Below are 13,109 nucleotides of genomic sequence, written 5' to 3' on the forward strand. Positions count from 1 at the left end.
CAAGCCCATGTTCGGACGGTTGTGTTTCTCTTGTAATCATCAAATGTCATTGTTTTGTCCTTCAGTTCTTTCTCGAGTTGTACCATGGATATTTTATACCATCAATACTTTTCATGCTCTTTTGCATTTTCCTTCACATACGGAAAAAAACTCAAGGCGTTCTTGTCACTGTGCTACACAGTACAGGACACGCAGTGAGAAATTCGCGCAGCTTTCAGAGGAATCCAGAGGGAGGACTCTTAATGCAAGGAGCTGGTTTTTTTTTTTCGCATTAAGACGGTCATGCGCACAGAAAAAAGACAGTGCTGATTATTTTTCTGGAGACGGAGCACTGATGACCTATCCGAGCCAATTGATAAAGCCCACCCAGTGGATACTCTAGCAGAACGTGGAAGAACGTTCACCATTGTAACCAAGGCAACCACAGGAACAACATCAAGAAGCACAATCAATTCCCCATTTAAATCTTTCGTGTAAGGTATGCCATGTGAAAGCATGAAGTAAATCCCCTGATCTCTTTTGAACATGGACAAGGTATTTCTGATGGAGCGCAATGAGCAAAGATTTAATAAGCTACTCCTGCCGATGATTCAGCTTAAAGAAGTAAAAGCTTCACAAACAAAAGCAGCTCGCTACCACAGCCAATATTAAATGTACTTGGTGGCACATTACCATTTGCACTGGCTCAAAAGTGGTCTCGGCAGACGTTGTGCCCTACGTAAAGCTGAAAGCGCCAAAGAGCATTTCCATTGAGAAACAAAAATCTTTCTTGATGTTAAACATAGAGAGCCTGCCTTTTAGAAGTTCTCCCTCTAAACACCTTGTGCAGCCTCCCGACAGACTAACAAAAAGCGCCTTTTCACCAACTCAATTTATAATACGCCCCTCAAAACTCACAACCGAATAACAATCCATCCGTATATTTGATTTCCAAGATCCATTCAAGGCAACTTGGCTCTTTGCAAGCAAATCATTTCAGGGAAGAAACTCAGTTTAGTCAACTACTGGTGCATTCAGCACACCACTTGCTTTCGCTTGTCAGGGTGGCCGAGTGGTCTAAGGTGCCAGACTCAAGGACATGTGTCTTTCCAGCTGGCTTGGGTGTTCTGGTCTCCAAATGGAGGCGTGGGTTCAAATCCCACTCCTGACAGCTTCTGTTTTTACCTCTCTTGAATTGTTCCAGTGCTAGCTGACAGTGAATGACTGAAATATAAAAGCAGCAGAAGAAAGCAAGCAACTCAGTGCAATTTGTGAGTATTCTGCACTGTTAAAATGACAGGTTTTCATACTTTTTGGAATTCGTAGCTCAAGAAGTGACTCCTGTTTCATTTTCTATTCACCAACTCGATTTGCATTCCGCCCCTCACACCTCACAACAGAATAACAAACGGCTTCATGTGCCACAGCATTCCCCTGTAGATTCGGTTTGCACTATGAATTAGGTGACCCCGAATGAAATATTTTAGTGTTGGCTCAAATGTGAGGAATTTCATGAACCCTCAAAAAGGAATGCTTGCAGAAAATGCCAGCAATTCAAAGCGTGTAGGCAGCATGAACAGACCAATTCTGCAATTTCTTTTATCGCGGGCGGTGCTTTCCGAGTCGATGGCTCTGCATTAGAAATGAGAAGTGCTGAACTCTAAACACGTTCTTGCCATTACTGCTACTCCTGCTGCTACTCCTTCGTCCTCGAAAAAAGAAAAGACAGGCATGTTTTGAGTCTCAAAATGATCTTCTGGATCCACAAGAAACATGTAAATTTGATTGATTCCGCAGTATTTTGGATGTACTGTACTTATAACTTCCATCGAAGAGAGACTTCATCAGTTGCATGAAATTGAAACTTTCGACTTTTTGTCTGGTATTGAAAATATGTTTAAAAAAAACCATGAACAATTTTCTAACAAACAACTCATGAATTATTGCCAGGATCTATATTTAGCGTTCGGTAGTGATAACACTGCTGATATTGATTGAGTAGAAATCTATGATGTATTGACAGCTTTATCTGAAGCGAGAAGTCCTAGAACGCCATCTATGAAGTTTAAGGATTCATACCAAGAAATGCCTTTTGTTTCCCACCCCAACTGCTGCTTTTGCTTTACACATTATGTGAACATTACCAGTTTTGGTAGCTTCTGGGCACGATTTTCCTAAACTGAAACTTATTACAAAATTCTTTAAGATGAACCATGTCCAAAAATTGTAAATCAGGACTAATTTTAATATCAAATGAAATCACTACAGAGGAAAAGGCTTAACTGAAATATGAATAAGACTATGCAAGCCTGAAAAATAGAACAATTCAATTTATAGAACTTATTTTTTTATTTTTTGAGAGATGGGCTCACACACCGGAAGACACTAACGTTTCTCTTCGTTAGAGTATGTGAATAACAGTTAAACCCCATTTGTTTGTAATTGTGATTCTGTTAAAATTTAAAAAAGCATCTATCAATAGTAAGAAATTATCAAGAAAGTAAGAAATTGTGTTATTTCATAAACTGTAAGACATGAAGACATTTACAGGTTATATCCTTTGCTTTGTCTTTTAACGCAAGCGGTCAGGATCCAAGCCCATGTTCGGACGGTTGTGTTTCTCTTGTAATCATCAAATGTCATTGTTTTGTCCTTCAGTTCTTTCTCGAGTTGTACCATGGATATTTTATACCATCAATACTTTTCATGCTCTTTTGCATTTTCCTTCACATATGGAAAAAAACTCAAGGCATTCTTGTCACTGTGCTGCACATTTACGCTGGACCACCTGTAACAGTACAGGACACGCAGTGAGGAATTCGCACAGCTTTCAGCTCAGAGCGGAATCCAGAGGGAGGACTTGCTCGCTGAATGATCTCTCAGGAAATCCCGGGTGAGATTTAAAAGGTAAACCTGGCTCTCTATGAACACGAGCAAAGAGTTCTCACTCAACAGAAGATTGCGATGTGAGTACAGTAATATAAAACACCTGGAGATGCCAGGGATTGAACCCCGGACCTGTGGAGCAGTAAGTGACTTGTAGCGCTGACATAAGAGATACTTACATAAAGTGCTTTTACTGACCATATTACAAATCTCAGGAAGTAAGGTCTTAAAACATTGGGCAGTAGTGGGATTTAAACCCACACCCCTGAGCAAGTGGACCCTAAAATCCAACATATTAGACCATTCAGCCACAGAACCTCGGGCCCCTTCTCCTTTCCTCTCGTTGCTGAGTATAGGTGCCTTCATCCAATTGAGCCAGGTTTGAATCCCAGCCAATGCATCTCCAAATCTTTTCAAATGAATCTGTGATCTTGTAGCACATCCTCTGAAACCAGCAATCGAAATTGGAAACGTCTTCTTCAACACTGAAAAGCTCAATTAGGACGAAGCAGTTGTACACAGGACAGCAGTACCATATGTGTTCTTGATTGATTCAGACTCGTTCTCAGTGGTTCTTGCTCACCAAATATCTTAAAAGCTGAGGAAGAACGCTACGAAAAATACTAATCAAAATACAAAATAATAATCATTATTAACCAGAAACAGCAGAAAAACTGGTCACAATTGTGATTATGTCGCTTCTCTGCTTCAGCAAGGTCAATAAAGGACTCTCTGAAAGTAGTAAAGCACTAAAGCACTGCAAAACTGAATTCAAAATCATATTAGGAATTCTGAGTGGTGCCTGCTTACATGCAATCCAATACGGATGTTGTCTTTAAATAAGAATTCCCTATGTTTCCCTGCCTTTTCCCTGGAGTGAAACTATTGGATTGAAGGAATTCTTATGACAGGTTTACAAGGTGCTGTTGATATTTGGATAAATCTATGAACTCGTGATTTTTATATACTTTAAATAACGGCCATACGCACAGAATAAAATTACTGATGATTTTTCCTGAGACGAAGCACAGCTTATCTTTCCAAGACAGCTGATAAAGGCAAGCCAGTGGATACTCTAGCAGAACATGGAAAAATGTTCAGCTTTGTAACCAACCAGGTATGCTTTGTGATTGCTTGAAGTGAAACCCACAATCTCTTTTGAACTTAGACAAGTTATTTCTGATGGAGCGCTATGCGGAAAGACTTAATCAGCTCTACCCCTGAGGATGACTCGACTTGAAAATGCAGAACATTAACGTTTCATAGATAAAAGGAGCACAACCGACATTAGAATTGAGGGCGCACTGTGATTTGCACTGGCTCAAAAGTGATCTTGGTAGACAAACTTCCCTGCTGAAGGTGGAAACAAGAATTTGTGTTGAGAAGAAAAAACACTTTTTTCTCTCTGCTTTGATGTTAAGCTGATAAAGTAGCTTTTAGCACATTGCTCCACTTGGTGGTTGTAACACAAAAACGCTTAGCAGCAGTGGGATTCAAACACACACCTCCAACGAGACTGGAGCCTTAATCCAGCACCTTAGACCACTCAGCCACACTAACCACTGTGTCTTGTCTCTTTGTCTCATTACTTGCCCGGAGGAAGCCGGGTGGCTTTTGCTCTTGTCCAACAGTGGCGTTATGACTATGGAACCGACTGCACCTGCTTTTCTGAGATGCTTCCCCTCTCATGGTGAGATCTCGAATTCTTAAACACCTCTGGATAAAGTTCTTCTGTTTAGTTCTTCTTCTATTTAGAACTATTCAAACTTAGAACTCTTTGCTGATTTAGGTGGTATATTTCCTCAATTACAGGACAGCACAAACAGTTCTTAATGCAGAAATGGAAGCCTGTCTAAATTTTCCTTTCTGTTAAAGACATTTTGGGAAGCACTTTTTTTGGGACACTGATTTTTCTCCTTTGGGGAGCTAAAGAAGACTATAGGGTGTGGCACAGTGGTAGTGTAGCTGATTCTATCTCTGAAAGTTGTGAGTACAAATTGGGTTGGGGTCAGCTAAGAGTTCTTCACCATCTGCTGGTGCTGAACCCAGACTTCTCACCATGTAGTTGAGTTCTTCTCAGCATCTCCAAAACATCATGTCCAACTTTAGAGACAGCTACATCAGACAATGAAAGTTTGAGACCACTTTATTATTACAGGTTCTAGCAAACCTGAAAGCTAAGGCGTTTCAGGTCACTTTTTTAATTAAAAAAGTGTCTGAAGCCTCTAAATAAAATTAGGCTTTTTTAATTGTGTATGAAATTCACTCCCATGGGCTCTGAAAGGGGAAATATACTGTTGGGATCCTCGCAAGTGAGGTGTCTTCTTGTGGTGAAGCACAGTCATACCTGACTTATCCGGGATGACCCAAGACAGACTTTATCCAGAAGTGACGGCACCACTCCAAGTAGAAAGAGAGAGAAACACAGCACGACACGGGGAGTCAAGAGGCTCCCACAATTCACCTTTCCTCACATTACTGATTTCTTCACTAACGTTTTGACCGTTTTACAATCACAATGACCGTTTCACATTAAATAAGTTTTTAAACCATCAATATTTAAGAAAAAAATAGTACTTTTTTTTCCAATTATCAAAAAAAAAACATTAAATGCCTTGATTGCATAAAGTTTCACAGACAGAAGCAGCACGCCAGCACAACCAACATTAAAATGGAGGGCACACTACGATTTGCATTGACTCAGAAGTGATCTCGGCAGACGTCATTCCCTGCATAACACAAAAGGTGGCAAACCGCATTTGGTTTGAGTGGACGCAAGAAAGTTTTTCTTTTCTGCCTTGATGTCAAGCTGACAAAGTATCTTCAAACACTTTGCTTAGTTTCTCGAGAGACTGCCAAAAAGCAGCTCCCTCCCTTTTGAAGTCAGTTGGAAGGGGTCTCAACAGAAGCACCTAACAAGGTGAGATTCAAACCAAAGCCCCTGAAGGGGCTGGAGCCTTAATCCAGTGCTTTCCACTGTTCAGCCACAGTTACCACTGTACTGTGTCTCTTTGTCGCATTACTTGCTCAGAGAAAGCCAGGTGGCTTTCGCTCTTCTGGTCCGACTTAGTAGCATTAAGACTGTGTAACGAACTGCACCTGATTTTTTTGAGATGCTGCCATTCTCGTAGTGAGATCTCGACTTCTTTAACACCTCTGGATATAGTTCTTCTATGAAACAGGCTTCACACCTCTGCGTACAGCGCCCTTGATGTCATTTTATTTTTACAGCAGCCGCATCTGGAAAGTTGTGTCTTTTACGTTTTATTTGAACAAGAAAACTACATACAATACAAACAAGAGCACATATAACGTATCAAGAAAATCGTCAGTGGCACATGCTATAATACAATTACACTTTATGAAAAACGTTTACACGACGTAAATAAAGATATGGTCCGCACAGCTTGTTCTTACATTTCGAAAGAGTCCGTAAATACCCCTTTACGTCTATTTTGAACTGTTCAAACGTAGGACTCTTCCCAGACCATTTCACTTTATACCACATTCCTAAACGAGGATGCATCTCCTGTTTTAGAACTATTTTGGGCGGTATGGCTTATACAACACACCCACAGTATTCTAATGGTGGACTGCAGATCTGTGCTATAGTTCAGTCGAATTCGAAGGATCCAGCAATCGTACTGGATTAGACTGGGATTCTGAAATGTCTCTTGCAAAAGTATTCGGGTTTGCTTGAACCTTTGATAAAAAAAAGTGATCTAATCTGAAACTACCCAGCTTACAATCTCTGAGGTAGTTGTCACTAAACTCGGACGTGATGTGGCACACTTGTGCCATGTGCCTTTACTTTTGTAAAAAACTGGTATCGGGAAAAGTTTCTTAATATTTCTTTTGATTAGCATGCAAGAAAATGTGATCATTACCTATGGAGCCTGCCTTTTAGAAGTTCTCCCTCTAAACACCTTGTGCAGCCTCCCGACAGACTAACAAAAAGCGCCTTTTCACCAACTCAATTTATAATACGCCCCTCAAAACTCACAACCGAATAACAATCCATCCGTATATTTGATTTCCAAGATCCATTCAAGGCAACTTGGCTCTTCGCAAGCAAATCATTTCAGGGAAGAAACTCAGTTTAGTCAACTACTGGTGCATTCAGCACATCACTTGCTCTTGCTTGTCAGGGTGGCCGAGTGGTCTAAGGCGCCAGACTCAAGGACATGTGTCTTTCCAGCTGGCTTGGGTGTTCTGGTCTCCAAATAGAGGCGTGGGTTCAAATCCCACTCCTGACAGCTTCTGTTTTTACCTCTCTTGAATTGTTCCAGTGCTAGCTGACAGTGAATGACTGAAATATAAAAGCAGCAGAAGAAAGCAAGCAACTCAGTGCAATTTGTGAGTATTCTGCACTGTTAAAATGCACAGGTTTTCATACTTTTTGGAATTCGTAGCTCAAGAAGTGACTCCTGTTTCATTTTCTATTCACCAACTCGATTTGCATTCCGCCCCTCACAACAGACTAACAAACGGCTTCATGTGCCACAGCATTCCCCTGTAGATTCGGTTTGCACTATGAATTAGGCGACCCCGAATGAAATATTTTAGTGTTGGCTCAAATGTGAGGAATTTCATGAACCCTCAAAAAGGAACGCTTGCAGAAAATGCCAGCAATTCAAAGCGTGTAGGCAGCATGAACAGACCGATTCTGCAATTTCTTTTATTGCGGGCGGTGCTTTCCGAGTCGATGGCTCTGCATTAGAAATGAGAAGTGCTGAACTCTAAACACGTTCTTGCCATTACTGCTACTCCTGCTGCTACTCCTTCATCCTCGAAAAAAGAAAAGACAGGCATGTTTTGAGTCTCAAAATGATCTTCTGGATCCACAAGAAACATGTAAATTTGATTGATTCCGCAGTATTTTGGATGTACTGTACTTATAACTTCCATCGAAGAGAGATTTCATCAGTTGCATGAAATTGAAACTTTGACTTTTTGTCTGGTATTGAAAATATGTTAAAAAAAACAAACAATTTTCTAACGAACAACTCATGAAGTATTGCCAGGATCTATATTTAGCGTTCGGTAGTGATAACACTGCTGATATTGATTGAGTAGAAATCTGTGATGTATTGATAGCTTTATCTGAAGCGAGAAGTCCTAGAACGCCATCTATGAAGTTTTAGGATTCATACCAAGAAATGCCTTTTGTTTCCCACCCCAACTGCTGCTTTTGCATTACACATTATGTGAACATTACCAGTTTTGGTAGCTTCTGGGCACGATTAAACTGAAACTGAAACTTATTACAAAATTCTTAAATCAGGAATAATTTTAATAACAAATGAAATTACTACAGAAGAAAAGGTTTAACTGAAATATGAATAAGACTATGCAAGCCTGAAAAATAGAACAATTAAATTTATACAGATGCAGCCATTCAAAGTGCCCGGTACAGACACGTACTGGAGGTAATTGGCTATGGCGTCACGCATTTTGGCGCAAGATGACGCAAGATGACGCGGGGTACCGCGGTATGTGATTGGTTGACCGACAGGGGCACTCGTGGTCCGTTGGTCTGTCGTAGACTGATTTACTGTAAACGTGTTTACTGTGCCCGTTGTAGTATTGAATATTCATATGGAATTTTACCACTGAAGGGAAATCTTAATAGCTGAGCATAAAAAGAATAGGAGCATACTGTAAGGCGTGTGAAGGCCATAAACGATATTAATTTTGGAACATAAACATACAGTATATGGCTGGTCTCGGTACTTTAAAGAAAACATACACGAAACATGGTTTCATTATGACCAGAATCAGTCTTGAGATATTTTTAACTTGATTTACAGTATTTGAGAGGTATGTCTTGACACCGATACTACGTAAATACTGCTCACGTATATGTTTCTAGGTTTATATTATGCATTTCATACGGTCAAATTACTTTTGAGCAACTGATAAGAAGCGCGCAACTTTATGCCCAGGGCGTTTTAGTTTCGTTTTGTGCGGGGACTCTACTTTAACTATATCGCCGTGGATTGATTAGAGATATCAAGTACATACAAGTCAATTTTTAAATGTTGTAGTTCGTCTTGTAAAAATGTTACGAGTACATCATCTGTCAACAATTACACAGGTTCTGTTTCCATATTGCGGATTTTGGTTACGTAATATTATTTTCTAATTTCACGTTGTGGCAAACAGAGCCGCAAAGAAGTACATTATGGGTTGTTGTTTTTTTTATTTGCAGTTTTATCTAGAACAAGCGATGCTTAAACCTTTGTCTGATTCTTGTGAAACTATCCACACGACAGTTACCTAGGAGTTGACTTCAGTGATGTCACTGATGGGATGTTTCTAAAAATCCATCCACTGTAAAACGTCTTCTCCAGTTGTCCTGCATATGTATTCGCTAATGAAGCTGTGTGTTCTGATCCTGGTTCTCTACATTTCTGTATGAACCAGCTTAGAGGGCTAAAAAGCTTGTGTTTAAATTGAGTGTAAGGTAATTTATGCTTCTAAAGTCGTGGTCAGCATTTATTATTGTACTGTGCTGTAAACTTGTTCTGTGCCTAATTACATTATTTTATAGCTTTATCAAATCTGTACATTGTCTGTCGATAATTTTTCTGTAGTGCTTTTTCAGCCCTCAGCATGTGACTGTGCTGGTGGTGCTGTGGGTTAGTTTCCTGATTCCCATGTAACTATGACTTTATTTTTTAACAAACATTTCTTTGAAAAAATGAAACGTTTCCCTTGGTCAGAGATTAAATAAAACCTCACTCGCACCAAACAAATTTATATTTCCAAATATCACAACATGATCAAATTTAAGTATTTTTATTAACAATGAATAGTCACGTTACATAATAAACATTTATATTGATTTGAATCGCGTTTTGATTTAAATCGTAAATGCGTGTTTAAATATATGTATTTAAAGGCAATATACTGTATAAAAGCGCTGATTCTTATGGAATGTGTTCCGCCGGGGATTCAAAAAATTATTATTTTTTAATCGCGTATCTAAGGAAAATTGCAGTATAACTTTGTTCATGCACAAACAGTGGCATGTTACATTATTAATTTGGGTGTCTCCTCATGCCAGAAAGCTCTAAATTGCATTTTGAGTGCGGTTTTTGACTTTTTCTAAATTGCAACCCATAAATAAAGCTGATACAGTTTAGACTTACTGTATTCTAAACTGTATTACAGCAGCACATTGGACATTGCAACGTAAATTGCAAAAATGGACTGGGAATCTGTCCAAGCCCTACTACAAAAATTATTTAAACTGCGACACTTATCATTAATCTTTAAATAAACTTTATTTTATATAGCGTTTTAAGCAAATAGGTAATTAGATTGCTCATAAACCTAATCGCTTTTTCTACATAAACACAGCGTGATTGCTCTCTGAAAATGCTTTTTCTTTATATTTAGGCTCAGATTTCAACTATAGATCGTATTATTATAAACTTTCTTGGAAAAATGTCTTTTACATAAACCATGTTTGCTATTAATTTATTTAGGGCTAGAATACGTTCATTGTCTTCCAATCGAGTCGAGTTGACATTGGAAGCTTGCCATGCCCGGACTGTTACACCAATGCATTAGCATGTTAAAGCGATTTCATTGATTTATTTTAGTTAAAATTTTATATATCACCTTTAAAAGTGGAATCTCAAAGCAAAGTAAATACCCAACACTGATTGTACCCATCTGTCATGCTAATAAAACACCTTGAATTGAATTGAATTGAGGGAGAGAGGGGGGGGAGGGCGAGTGAGATAACCAGGACGTAAGGCAAATAAGATACAGTACACTCCACAGACATTCACAACAGCGACATATGAAACGTTTGCACATATAGTTAAATTATTACTTGGTTTTCAAAGTGCAATGAAATACAATATTGTTGTTGTTGCTGTTCTTGTTGTTTTTATCCTGTAAAGCGTTTTGAGAAGCCACCTTTAAAGGCGATATATACTGTAAAAGCGCTGATTCTTATGGAATGTGTTCCGCCGGGGATTCAAATTGTTTTTTTTTTTTTTTTAATCGCGTATCTAAGAAAATCTCAGTATAACTTTGTTCATGCACAAACAGTGGCATGTTACATTATTAATTTGGGTGTCTCCTCTTGCCAGAAAGCTCTAAATTGCATTTTGAGTGCGGGTTTTTGACTTTTTCTAAATTGCAATCCATAAATAAACTGCGACACTTATCATTAAACCAGAGCTCGAAATACCACAAGGACCCTCAAGAGCACAGCAAAGACTGTATTAAAAGACTGTATCACACCTAAAGAAGAATATTTTAAATTTCTTGGCGCAGTTCATTGTGCAATTAACCCTTGTATGTGCTGTCCGCGTTCAAAATGCAATTTAAAAAAAGTCAAAAACCACGCTCAAAATGCAATTTAGAGCTTTCTGGCAAGAGGAGACACCCAAATCAATAATGTAACATGCCACTGTTTGTGCATGAACAGGGTTATACTGCTATTCCCTTTGATACCCGATTAAAAAAAAATAAAAAATGTTTTGAATCCCCGGCGGAACCAGGCATCCATATGAATCAAGCAACAGGTTTATTCCATGCTGAAAAAAAGAAGAAAGAACGCAATGATCCCCCCAGAGTCTCAGCCCCGGGTTATTTGGGTTTTTAGACAGAGGGTAAAAAACTCTCTCTCTGGCTTGACCTCCCCCTCCCTGTGTATTGTCTGTTTTTTTGTTAACAAGGCTCGCCAGCTAATGTGAATTGAAACCTGTCTTTCTAGCTTTTAAAGTCGTGCGAAGTGTAAGCCACAATTCAAATAGAGAAAAAAGAGCTGACTGGCAAGATTTAAGATGTGGCTGTCAATGTTGGATTAAAAAAAACACATTGCCAGACGTTTGTTGCATTGCTTGAAAAATAACTTTATTTCGAGAGACTGGATAAGTATTTCAAGTGTTTTTTTTTAACTTCCTGAAAAACAACTAATAATTTAACTATATGTGCAAACGTTTTATGATATGTCGCTGTTGTGGACTGTGGACATGTGCTGGCTGGACAGGAGGCTCTACTGTACACAGAGAGGGGCGGGAGGAGGGGACAAGCCCCTCTCTGTGTAGAGTAGAGTTTGATTAATAGGGAATATAATACAAACGTTGTTAAGTGTGAATTTGTACCTGTTTCCCTGAGGTCTGGCTTTTTTTCTGGAAAACCATAACTCTGGTCTTGTCCAGATTGACTGTCGGCGCCCAGGTCTGACAGTGCTGCTCCAGCAGCGCCAGGTTCTGGCGCAGCCTCTGTTCTGTGGGCGACAGCGGGACCAGGTCGTCTGCAAAGAGCAGGAACTTGATTTCCATAATTAATGCAGATCAGTAAATCAAGGGACAAAACAATTATTGCGCCCGGCTCCTCAATGGGCTTTGACGTGCTAATGCGTTGGTTTAACAGTCCGGGTGTAGCAAGCCTCTAATGTCTCCAGACTTTGGCAAAAGGCACCCGCCTTTCATTGGAAGCCAATGAACATTCTAGCCGTACATGTGAATATAGCATAAATACACAAAGGGATTGGGTGAGCTCCCATCACAAAAAAAACTGCGAACCTGCACTACAGTGACCACAGTACAGTATGGAGACCAAGACCTTTTACGGGAAGAGACGGGGTGCTTGTGCCGCCCCAGCTTCCAAAGAGCGAAGGGTAAGCAAATACAGCAGACTTCATCTGAAATACGCGATTACAGCGCATATTACAAGGTATTATTGCCATTTTGAATTTTAAATTCAATTATAATTATTTCTTCGTAGCCTGTTCTTCAAGAAAACACTGCACGGGCGAAACGATCTTCGAAATCTACCACCAGGACAGTATAAAAGAAAGTGGTAAGACGGAAAAAAAGAAAAGTTTATTTTGATGTCTGTTCCGCGACTGATGAATACTACTGTGTGACTTTATTTCTTACATGAATTATGTTATTTTGCCACAGGCCGTGGGTCTCTGCTCTCGGCCACTGGCCAGAGTGCCAACCTGTAGAAGCAGCACCTGTATGGAGACATTTCGGCAGCAGCGGGAGCAGTACGATGCATTGTTGGGGAGGATTGGGAGGCTAGAGACACTCCTGAAAATGCAGAGGAAGGAGACAGTATGTTCCAGCAGTCAAGCAGTTGAGCAGCTGTCTCCCGAAAAGTGCCTCTCCCCGCCGCGCAGGTTGCAATGCCTGGCGGAAGCTCTGCCCCCCGCAGAGCACACACCGCCTCAGGACACTCCATCCCGGCCTCTCCGTTCACCACCACGCAGG

The 13,109-nt window shown here is 39.9% G+C and overlaps 2 non-coding genes across 2 annotated transcripts; both read left to right on the forward strand.

The window, feature by feature from the left end:
• The first annotated feature begins 1,037 nt into the window (after positions 1-1,037).
• On the forward strand, positions 1,038-1,150 carry trnal-caa (transfer RNA leucine (anticodon CAA)). The gene is made up of 2 exons: positions 1,038-1,075; positions 1,105-1,150. It is a non-coding gene; the product is annotated as a tRNA-Leu (tRNA).
• A 5,858-nt stretch (positions 1,151-7,008) lies between these two features.
• Positions 7,009-7,121, forward strand: trnal-caa (transfer RNA leucine (anticodon CAA)). Its single transcript has 2 exons — positions 7,009-7,046; positions 7,076-7,121. It is a non-coding gene; the product is annotated as a tRNA-Leu (tRNA).
• The last annotated feature ends 5,988 nt before the right edge of the window (positions 7,122-13,109 follow it).

The sequence above is a fragment of the Lepisosteus oculatus genome, chromosome 14 (genome assembly GCF_040954835.1).
Source record: "Lepisosteus oculatus isolate fLepOcu1 chromosome 14, fLepOcu1.hap2, whole genome shotgun sequence".
Classification (NCBI taxonomy): domain Eukaryota; kingdom Metazoa; phylum Chordata; class Actinopteri; order Semionotiformes; family Lepisosteidae; genus Lepisosteus; species Lepisosteus oculatus.